Raw genomic sequence first — 12347 nt, 5'->3', positions numbered from 1 at the left:
ACTGGTATTTAAGAGCGGGTTCATTCCACCCTGTGTCAGCTGACCATTTTCGAAATTCAGCAGTGTAGTCCTCCACTGGTCTCTTTCCTTGAGACAGGGAGTGTAGCACGTCTTCTGCAGTAGCGGTGCGTTGGGGGGTCGTCATATAGTTGAGACATACTTTCAAAGAAAAGGTCCAAAGAATTCAGAAGAGAGCTCCTCTGTTCCATCAGGCTGTGGGCCCAGGCCTGCGGCTCTTCGGTCAACAGGGAGATGACAAATCCCACCTTAACTGCTTCGGACGAAAAAGTCCTGGGCTGAAGGGCTAAGTACAAGGAGCAGGCATTTTTGAAGGCCCAGAACTTTTTGCGATCGCCTGAAAAACGCTCCGGTGTGGGAACCCTGGGCTCAGGGGTAGCCATGATCACTGTGGGGCTTGATGCAGCTTGAGAAGAGGAGGCTCCACTGGTGGGCGCAGGGGCTGCGGCTGTTGATGCAGGTGACCCTGAAAGTTGCTGGAGACGACCGTCAATCTGGGCATAGCCTTCCTGCAGTTTCTGGACTGCATCAGTGAGGGTTGTGACCTGCTGGCACAGGATCTCAAGAGGAGAACGCGCTCTGTCGGCCTCTGACATGGCTGGTTTGTACTATCAGAATAGAGGTACTCACCAAGGCCGAGATGCCGAGAGCGGTTCGCTGTTGCGACTAAGCGCACTCCGCCCCTCTGGAGGTGATACAGAGGGTGGATGGCACAAAGATGCACAAGCTACCAGCAGGCAGGTAGAGCTTGTGTGGAGGTCCTGTAGAACTGAAGCAGAGACTGATCAGGATCCAGCAGAAGAAGTCCGGAGCAGGCTGAGGGTCAAACACAGGTAAGCAGACAATCCAGGTCACAGGCTGAGGGTCAAGGCACTGGAGATAGGAGACGAGACTAGGTCACAAGCAGAAGGTCAAGGCACAGGAGACTGAAGGTAAATCCGGGTCGCAGGCAGAGGGTCAAACACAGGTAAGCAAAAGCAAAGTCCGTAAAACAAGCCAAGGTCGGGTCCAGGAGAAGAGCAGAGTAGGTCAGGGTCAATCTGTGTCACAGCAGGTAAATGATCACACAGGAAACAGGAACTCAGGTACAGGAAGCTGAAAGACAAACCAGCAATTCCTCTGAGCACTTGCTCAGCTTTTATAGGCAGCCAGGAAGTCATGTGGAAGTCATGTGGTGCTTGTCATGTGAGGACCAGTCTGCAGCTGAAGGTTTCTCTGACAACAGGGATGTATAATCCCAAACAACCCGCAGGATTTAGAAGAGGACAAGAAAGGCCTCGGTGAGAGGTCAACATGAATATTGTACAGGACACATAGGCCCGCTCAATGATTCGATTTTTTTTTTATTTTATTTTTAACCTCCCTTAGCTTAGCTATGTGTTGGAAAGAGGATAGGATGATTTTTTTTCTTTTTGCTGCTCCTTCTTTTTTGCTTCTTTGCTCCCTCAGCCCCGTGGGGGCTTTCGTGGACAGAAAATATACTTGTGGAGGGTGAGGAGGGGAGGTTGGGGAAAAGGCCGGATATGTATACGATTTTTGATTTAGGTGGGGTCCCTGACCCTCCTTATCTATCCGTAGGTAGAGCTATTGGTGTGATATAAGTGATGTAGAGGGCCCCCCTTCTTTTTTTTTTTTTTCCTCCCCCAATGGGGTATAAGCCAGCTGATTTTCTTTTGCCTTAATTAGGCCGCCTGCACACAATGTTGAGGTGGGTTTGCCTTTTTTTTTTTTTTTCCTTCACATCATAACTTTATTACACCAAAAAAAAAAAGGAAAAATATATTTTTTGGGGGTCTTTTTTTTTTTTTTTTTGGAACACTAAAGGAATAAGGTATATCTGTTTGAGAATTAGGGACATGAGGGAGTAGAATTGGCTTGCTCCCTTCTTTCCCTTTTATGTTTTTTAGAGGTTAGGGTTTTTTTTTTTTTTTTTTGTGTGGAGTTTTTGTCACATATGATCACTGGGGATTGAAGTATTCGCTATGCAATGTGTGTTTTTGCTTTTGGGGTTGTGGCTTGATAAATTTTCCCCTTCTTCTTCTTTTTTTTTTTTTTTAGATTAAAAAAGCCCTTATTATTACACTTTAATGAAATTGGAAAGGGGGAAAATTTCCCCCCGGACTTGCTGAGGGCACATATAACCCTAATCCATAAAGAGGGGAAAGATCCCCTTCTATGTGCCAACTATCGGCCTATATCGCTGATAAATGTGGACACTAAACTGTACTCGAGAATTCTGGCAAATCGTATCTTACCGTATATAAAGGAACTGGTACACTATGACCAAGTGGGATTTGTACCGTCCCGGGAAGCCCGGGACAATACAATCCGAACAATTGATTTGATACATCTGGCAAGAATAACACAGAAGAAATTAGTTCTTCTAGCTGCAGATGCGGAGAAAGCTTTTGACAGGGTGGCGTGGGATTTTATCCGCGCCACCCTGTCATATATATAGGGCTGGGTCCGCAAATGAGACAGTATATTATGGCTCTGTATAATTCACCCACAGCAGCGGTGCGAGTAAATGAGTGGAGGTCAGATTATTTTACAATAAATAACGGCACCCGGCAAGGGTGCCCATTGTCCCCACTTATTTTTGTCTTGTGTTTGGAGTCATTGCTGTGTAGGGTGCGGAGCGCTCCGGATATAGCGGGAGTACAAATTGGAGGGGAACAGCACAAAGTAGCCGCATTTGCGGATGATCTGTTATTTTTTGCAACTAATCCAAGCATAATGCTCCCGAGTATCTTAGAGGCTTTGCGGGTATATAGCAATCTTTCAAATTACAAGATAAACTTAACTAAATCAGAGGCACTTAACATCTCGTTATCCACCCAAGAAGAGAAGTTATTACGATTATCATTTCCGTTTCAGTGGGCTACAGATAAACTAAAGTATCTAGGGATATAGATAACATCGGACCCTTTAGAATTGTATAGAAAGAATTATCTACCCCTAATAGAAAAGATTAGGACAGATCTTAGAGCATGGCAATTATTAGCATTCACATGGTTCGGTAGATGTAGCGTACTCAAGATGAATGTGCTACCCCGAATCTTGTATATTATACAAGCAATCCCGATTGAGGTTCCATTAGCATTTTTTCAAACAATAAAGGGTCTATTCCCTTCCTACATATGGGAAAATAAGGCCCCCCGAATCAGGATGCAGACAATGTTTCTCCCTAAAGCTAGAGGGGGCATTGGGGTGCCAGATATTCTAAAATATTACAGAGCTATACATCTAGGTAGGGTGACAGATTGGCACTGTAGTAGAATGTCTAAACGATGGGTGAATGTGGAGATTGAGGAAGCGGGGCAGATGTCCCCTCCAGCTCCCTGGAAAGTGTATGAAGCAAAAAATGAGATTTATAAACATCCGACAGTGGGCGCAACACTAAAAGAGACAAGAAGAATCCAGAGGCATTGGAGGATAGCTCCAGATCCGTCACCAATGATATCACTAGTAGGAAACCCAGACTTTCCTTCAGGATGTGTAAATGGCAGAGTAAGGAAGCTGGCGCAGGAGGGTAGATCACGTATCTATGAGATTTGGAAAAATGGCCCTATACCCTCTAGCGAGGAGATCAGGGAGGCAATAGATGGTCTACTAGATTATTTTAGTGCCTATCAAATACACCATTTCCTTAAGGCAGTGCAGCAAAAGGGGTATGTACCACGAGAGTTGACGTATTTTGAAAATATGTGCAGAACAGGTGAAAATACTGGCCATTTGATCTCGGTATTTTATGCACAATTAACAGAAGAAATAGAAGAACAGCATCTGCGGTTTATACAAAAATGGGAACAGGAATTAAATGTGTCATGGACCAGAGAACAAGTCAATAAAATCTTAGGACTGGTCCATAAATCCTCAATGGACAGCAAAATTCAAGAAACAGGATACAAAATATTGACTAGATGGTATAGAGTTCCAGCAGTATTGCATAAAATAGATGAAACGATATCGGACAAATGTTGGCGATGTAGAGTGGAAAAAGGAAATATGCTGCATATATTCTGGGAATGCAAAGCGGTTCACCCTTTCTGGGAAAAGGTAGCAGTAGCCATTAAACAAATGACTAGCGTGGAGATACAAAATGACCCTGCGTGTGCCTTGTTACATTTGACAAAGAGCTCAGCGAGGAGTTATAGGAAATCCCTGGTCCTGCGATTACTCAACGCGGCAAAAGCATGCATACCCTTTTTTTGGAAACAGGAGGTGACACCAAGAATCGAGGTTTGGACTGCGAAAGTCAATGAGATTTTTAAAATGCAAGAGCTTTCAGCCGTGCTGGGAAATACGGAGGAACAGGTGAGGAGTAGATGGAGGCCCTGGGTTCAGTATTTGGAGATGAATTAGGCAGAGGGCGTCATGGAGAGGAAGTAGAAATGGTTGGGTCGAGGTGTAACTATATATTATAGGTTAGGAGACAATTTTAAAAGGGGGCTAAGGAAAGGTATAGGGGTGCCTTATTGTGGAGATCGAGCGTTCCTTGCCCTTCTAGGAGGTATCAAGGGAGATTCTCCCCCTCCCCCTCCCCCCCGGGTTTTTTTTTTTCCCTCTTCCCTTTTTTATTGTCCCTGGGGTTTGTTTATATTGAGTTATGATTTGTTTGGTGAATTGATGGGAGCTGAGGAAATACAGCTGAGTGACATGACATATTGGTATGTTTTTGAAATTATTGTAGAAGCTAGTTGTGTTGGATGATGTTATGTAATTGTATGGAATATATGTATTAAAATTGAAAAAACCTAATAAAGATATAAATTAAAAAAAAAAAAAGAATAATTGCTCTCACTCTACTGTGCGGCCAATACCCCCCTTTGCGACAGCGTAATATAAATGACAGGTCCTCTTTAAGGAGACATTAGGGGTCTATTAGACCTCCAACGTCACCTATGGACCCCAGTGAAGCTGATGAAGTACAGATCAGGATCAACCAGCTTCTTCACTGACCACAGTGACCCGGAAATGATGGCACTGAACCTGGAAGTGATGAAATGCTTGTCTCTTCTGGATTCATTTTCTGGAGAGGAGATTTGAGAACTGATCACCCTCCACTCCATCCACCATGCCGATCCTGGGCCTACAGGAGGGGCAGGCACATGGTTAATGTAGTGAGGCATGGGGATATTTGTATCTTCAGAGGAAGGGTGTGAAATTGTGAATTTCAGGAGAACCCGAATCCGAATCTCATTACAAGAGACTACTAAGGTGAGAAGGTGATTGGTGGGAAAGGTGAAAAATCTCCAGAATGAAGAGAATTTTCCGACCCCATAAGTGGGGAAATGTTCTGCCCCTGAAGGGGTTAATCTAGGTTTCCACACTATATATGTGTGTACCATCATCTGCTGGAGATAAAAGACGTCACAGTGACTATGGAGGAAGAGGACGGACATGACGGGGGGGGGGGGTTACTGGGTGTAAATAGAAAATAAGATCTTATTACCTCCTCTGCTGCCTCTTCCAGCAACGTTTCTTCTCTACTTCCTCCCAACTCACCTCTCACCCGGAACTTCCTGTGTGTACCTGACATCACTTCCTGTCTTCCATAGAGACTTCCTGTCTGAGTAGAAGTGAGATCACCACCTTGTGGAGCTCAGAGGAACGCAGCCCAGAGAAACATCTGGTAGTGTTAACACGGCCTTGTGCTGTGTGTATGTACTGTATATTCTTATGGCGCTTTTCCACTGCATGGAACCGTACCGGTTCGGCACGCTTTTGTGCTTTTCCACTGCTGGTACCGCATGGTATAGGGTCGGAACGGTTCGGTACGGTATAGGTTTGCTTTTCCACTGCATGGAACCGAACGGTACGGTACGGCTCTGAAAAAACAGTACCTACTTGATTGTGGTTCCAACAGGTACCAAACTGGTACCATATCCCAGAATCCTTTGCATGCAGTCACTACTAGCCACTGATTGGTCAGAGAATCCCACCCACCCCGTTGTTATCCCACCCACTTAACTTAGTACTACTTTAGTGGAAAAGCAAACCTATACCGTACCGTACCGAACCGTTCCGACACTATACCATGTGGTACCAGCAGTGGAAAAGCAAACTGGGCCAAGCAGGGCCGAGTAGAGCCGAGCCGGTACTTGCAGTGGAAAAGTGCCATTATAGATGGGTCATCTCCACTCCCACCAAGGGGGGAGAGAAATATATAACTGCCTATTACCATCGCACGCTCACCCTTTCCTGACCAGGCAGGCTGCATGCTCGGATTAACAGTTTGGTATTTATTTCCTGGTTGACCTCACACAGTTGTTTTTGTTTTTTGCTTTAAGGACCCCTTTTAAAACATCTACTAGTGCTCACTTCTCCAGAAATAACTCCAGCCTAAACTCATTGCATCCTAATTAGGTAAGTGGCTGGAGTTAAACCTTCAACTAGGTGCTTTAGTGAATTCGGAGTTGGAGTTAACTTAGGCTGAATTTGAGTTTGGAGTTAACCAAATTCCCTTTGTGTTTTTCATAAAAGGAAATTTGTCTATTCTGAATCACTATTACACAGCAATGTCATCTATTATGGTTTATTTTAATTTTAAAGTATAGTTATGTATCTTATGTGTTTTAACCTTTAGATTTACTAATAGCAGACTACACAGCTGTCTAATTAGCAATCTTCATTCTTTATTCATCTGAAACTTTCAGGCAGATCTGATTATATTCAGCACTTTGGTGTAGTGGGCTAAGCTCATAGCCAAAGATTGCTAGGTCATGAGATCAAGGCCCACCCATGATAACACCCTGTGTGCTCACAGTTGTGTGTCATTATTTTTTTTTTTGGCCACATAGTAATACATTGGCTACATCACCTAAAATTGCATGTCAATGGCCATGTATATTCAAGAAACAAACATGCATATCTGCAGGGTGCAATTATGCATTTGCCAAGTTTCAGTATTTATTTACAGCTGCCTAAAATTTAAGAAGGTGATGGCACACTTGGGATTTGAACTCATGCTCTCAGTGTTTATAGCCAGGAACACTAACCACTAAACCATTGAGCTAACCCCCTCCTGCCCAGGCCAATTTTCAGCTTTTTATACTGTTGCATTTTGAATGACAATTGCGCGGTCATGCAACCCTGTACCTAACACAAATGTATGACACTATTTTCATAAAAAAATAGTGCTTTCTTTTGGTGGTATTTGATCACTGCAAGGTTTTTTTTTTTATTGGCAAAAAGATGACCTAAATGTTTGACCCCTAAAAAAATGTGTTTTTGTTTATGTAATAAAATTTGGTAAATCAATATGTTTTTTGTTGCACTGACGAACATTGATGAGGCTGTGCTGGCAGGCACTGATGAGACACTAATATGCAGCATTGATAGGTGGCAATGATTGGCACTGGTGGGCAGCACTGATAGATGGTAATGATGGGCAGCACTGATGAGGAAGGCACTAACAGGTTCCCTGAGCACTGATTGGCATCAATGGTGGCATGGGTGGGCATCCCTGGTGGCTCTAGTGTCATCCCATAGGTTGAACTGGATGGACTGATGTCTTTTTTCAACCTCACTAACTATGTAAATCCCCCAAGGGTCTGCACTGGTAATCAATACACACACACACTTACTTTGCATATGAATGCCATTTCTTCACAGCTGAAAGTGGCCATCACCATGATTAGCCAGTTGATTGTGACCACTTGCTGGAATGTGTGCAAGCCAATTTGGTGTCATTTCTGGTCCAGGGCGAACGCCAATGTGCCATTTGCAATTTATTGTAAAGAGATTTTGCTTTATTTTAAAAATGGCGCACACAGACAACTAAAATGTATTGGAAATGTTTTACCTAGGCCAGTGATGGTAACCCTTAACTCCCCCCCCCCAAGATGTTTTTGCCCTACATTTCCCATAATGCTTATGTACTCTGCAGTGTAGGTGAGCATCATGGGAAATATTACAAAACACCTGTGTTGCCAAGGTTCATCATCACTGACCTAGGCCAACTAAAAAAGGCGAGTGAGCGCTGTAGCAATCTTTTATTTAGTAATCATTTTTAGTGATTTTTTTATTAAATGTTTTGGTTACATTCATCCACAGAGGCTGAATGGAAATTTTGTATTATTCCTTAATTTATATATATTTTTAGCTAAATTCTGTATATACATACACACTTTAATTATTTCTAACAATTTAGCCCCACACACACACACACACCTCCCCCCCACACACACACACACACACACACACCCCCCACCACACACACTCCCCGCACACACTCCTCCCCCCCCCCCCCCCACACACACACACACACACCTCCCCCCCATCCCCCCATACACACTTCGCTGGAGTAAAGGGAGAAACCCTACCCATGTTCATACTGTACTGCCATTGCACACACAAAAAATACAAGAAATGGATTACATTCAATAGACACAAAAGATATCTGAATTACGGTACATCCAGACAAATATGAAGAAAAGAAAACAAAAAAACAGGAGCTGTGTACAAATGAATAAGCTTTATTGAACATGTATAAAACATCAGTAATCACTCAAGCAGGCATGTGAAATGCGCCCACCCCCCCCCCCCCCCCCAAAACCCCCAAATCAAGTAATTTTTATTCAAATTACAGTGCAAGGATACAACATATGATGGATAGATAGAGCTTACAATATCCAAAAGTCAAGCAAAATAAGTTGTAGACACCTTAGTATTAAGCATAAAACATACCCAACATACTTTTATGTTAATTGTTTGCATGAGCCTGCCTTTCCATTTAAATACCATCAAATCAGTAGAACATACAGCTACACAGAGGCATGAAAATAAAAAAAAAAACATGTATAGAGTACATAAAGACACACTTTGCAAAAACTATACCAAACAGTTAGAGCATGAAAAGTATTCATCCAACAAAATACACTTACTGCAATATGGGTCCTTAGGCATGCCAGCAAACCCCCCCACACCCAAAAGCAAATTCGGACATAAGACATGTGGCCCTGCCACAGGCCAAATGAGCTGCTCTTATAAATCCCATTATATAACCTTGGTTAAACTACACCCACCCAGTATAGGAAACGCCCAGCAAAGTAATTAATTGGGTCTGTTGGTTCCTAAACCAAAATCACCAGTTCACTAACAAATGAGTGTTTGGCTGGCCATCCATGATCCAATTTTCTTACAAGTCAACACACATGAGAAATGCTTTCAATGATCTCAGCATGAGCACAAAGTGGCTTTTTCATTTAGACTAAGGCTGCCCATACATGATCAAATTTTCTTACAATTTTCTTACAATTTTCTTGAAATTTACCTTCATGTATGCAGTACGAAGGCCTGCCTAATTAGATACAAGTGAATGTGTTTTTTAGCTTTGACCTCACATTATGTGGTTTGTGGTAGATCTACCAGAAAATTGTACAACAAAAGATGAACATGTATGGCCAGCCTAATGGGCCATACACACTATAAGATTTTCATAAGACTTTTTCCTATAGATTTACCAAAACAATATAATATGAGGTCAAACCTAAACACTTTCAATTTGTATGCAATCTGGCAGACCCTTGCACTACATAGAAAAGGTAAATCTGAAGGAAAAAGTCTTCAGAAAATCTTATAGTGTGTATGGCCCTTTAGGCTGGCCATACATGTTCAACTTTTGTTGTACAATTTTCTGTTAGATCTACCACAAACCACATAATATGAGGTCAAAGCTAAACAACACATTCACTTGTATCTAATTAGGCAGGCCTTCGTACTGCATACATGAAGGTAAATTTCAAGAAAATTGGACAGAAAATTGTAAGAAAATTGTATCATGTATGGCCAGCCTTAGGCTAGCCATACATGTTCAATTTTTGTTGTACAATTTTCTGATAGATTAACCACAAACCACATAATGTGAGGTCAAAGCCAAACAACACTTTCATTTGTATCCAATTAGGCAGGCCTTTGTACTACATACTTGAAGGTAAATTTCAAGAAAATTGGACAGAATATTGTAAGAAAATTGGATCATGCATGGCCAGCCTAAAGGTCCATACACACTATAAGATTTTCTGAAGACTTTTTCCTTCAGATTTACCTTTTCTATGTAGTGCAAGGGCCTGCCAGATTGCATACAAATTGAAAGTGTTTAGGTTTGACCTCATATTATCTGGTTTTGGTAAATCTAAAGGAAAAAGTCTTCAGAAAATCTTATAGTGTGTATGGCCCATTAGTCTAAATGAAAAAGCCACTTTGTGCTCATTCTGAGATTATTGAAAGCATTTCTTATGTGTGTTGACTTGATGTAGTATTTTTTTTTTTTTTTTTATATATCTATATATCTTTTTTTTGGGGGGTTGTTGAATTCGGAGTTCTGGGGTTCCACTGCATATGTTCAATCAATTTGCAAATTCTCAGATTTGCAAGCTCAAACACTGCTATTTTTCAGAGTGTAATGTGGCTCTATATAGGAAGCAACAGTAATATGGCTCCCCACTCAACAAATATAATAATTTCACACATATACAATGTTTTATTTTTGGGGCGTTGCTTGTCATATATAACAACAGACAGTTGTAGGTAGTTCAGGGATTTGAACACCCAAATACATTGTTGCAAGGCAGCTGTGCTAACCACTTGGATATTTTGGTCAGTTTATTTAATCAAGCTCAATACATATTTGCAACATTTTTGCAAAACGCAATTTACACAAACATAATCACTGTTACATTTATTTCATAATATATGCCACTGATAGTTTCTTAGCCTTTCAATTTATATTTAAAATACTCATTTTTCACAGAAATAAATATTTTAAACGCCTATATATAATTTCCAGCATGCAGGATTATTTTTAAAAATTTGTTGAGTATAATATTTTGTTGACGATAATATATTGTTTTTTGCATATATATATATATATGCATATGCAAAAAACGATATATTATTGTTACTTTCTATATCTAACCAACCCAAAAATATATTAATTTCACACATATACAATGTTTAATTCTCGGGGAGGAGCCGTATTAGTGTTCCTTTTCATATATATATATAAACATAGGCAAATCAATAAATAAAACATACATATATATATATATACATATAATTATTTTTGGGCATCTATATATATATATATATATATGTGTGTGTGTGTGTGTGTGTGTGTGTTTATATACATATATATATATATATATATATATACACACACACAAATATATATATATTTATGTATAGATATAGATATATTTTTTTGTGATTCTCATATATATATATATATATATATATATATATAGACATACATAGATATGTGCAAAAAAAATTTTTATTAGCGCCGGAATAGCGCTGTTTTACCGCAAATTTGCGGCAGTATTTGCCGCAAATTCAATAAAACTCCCACTAACGTTTTCAAAAACGTTATTTTCAGCATAATTTTTGGTTTGGAGCATGCTCACATGGGCTATCTGCCAGAAATTGACTCTGGAGCTATTTTTGCATTTTACACTTTTATTAATATCTTTTTTTCTACTTAACTTTTTCACATACCGTATTTATCGGCGTATAACACGCACCCCAATATTTGGAGAGAAATTTCAGGAAAAAAGCTTAAATTTAAAATAAACAGCTTTGAACTCAGAACATTTTTTTTTTTAAATCAAAAGGCTATCTCACCAGTGCCCATAAATGCATCCTCATCAGCAGTGTCCATGTATGCAGCCCACCAGCAGTGTCCATAATGCAGCCCACCAGCAGTGTCCATAATGCAGCCCACCAGCAGTGTCTATAATGCAGCCCACCAGCAGTGTCTATAATGCAGCCCACCAGCAGTGTCTATAATGCAGCCCACCAGCAGTGTCCATAATGCAGCCCACCAGCAGTGTCCATAATGCAGCCTCGCAAGCGCAATGTCCAAATATGCAGCCTCGCAAGCGCCATTGGAACTGACCATATTTGTTTTTTAAAAGGCCGGGAAGGAGCGCCGAGAGCAGAAGGGGCGGGCCGGGCCGAGGAGAAGGAAGGACTAGCTGTCTGTCATAAGAGTAGAAGGGGGCGGGCCAGGCCGAGGAGAAGGAAGAACGAGCGAGCGCAGTCATCGGAAGTCCCGCCTCCTCTGCCGAGATGTGTGACGTCTGTCATAGGCAGGACTTCCGATGACTGCGCTCGCTCGTTCTCCCTTCTCCTCGGCCCAGCCCGCCCCCTTCTGCTCTTATGACAGTTCGTCCTTCCTTCTCCTCGGCCTGGCCCGCCCCTTCTGCTCTCAGAAATGCTTCCTGGACATTTTTTTTTTTATATCGGCGTATAACACGCACTGCTGCTTTTTCCTCCATTTTTAGGAGGAAAAAGTGCGTGTTATACGCCAATAAATACGGTAGTTT

This window comes from Pelophylax lessonae (genome assembly GCF_965119305.1).
Source record: "Pelophylax lessonae genome assembly, chromosome: 3".
Taxonomy (NCBI): domain Eukaryota; kingdom Metazoa; phylum Chordata; class Amphibia; order Anura; family Ranidae; genus Pelophylax; species Pelophylax lessonae.
This window is presented reverse-complemented; position numbering follows the sequence as displayed.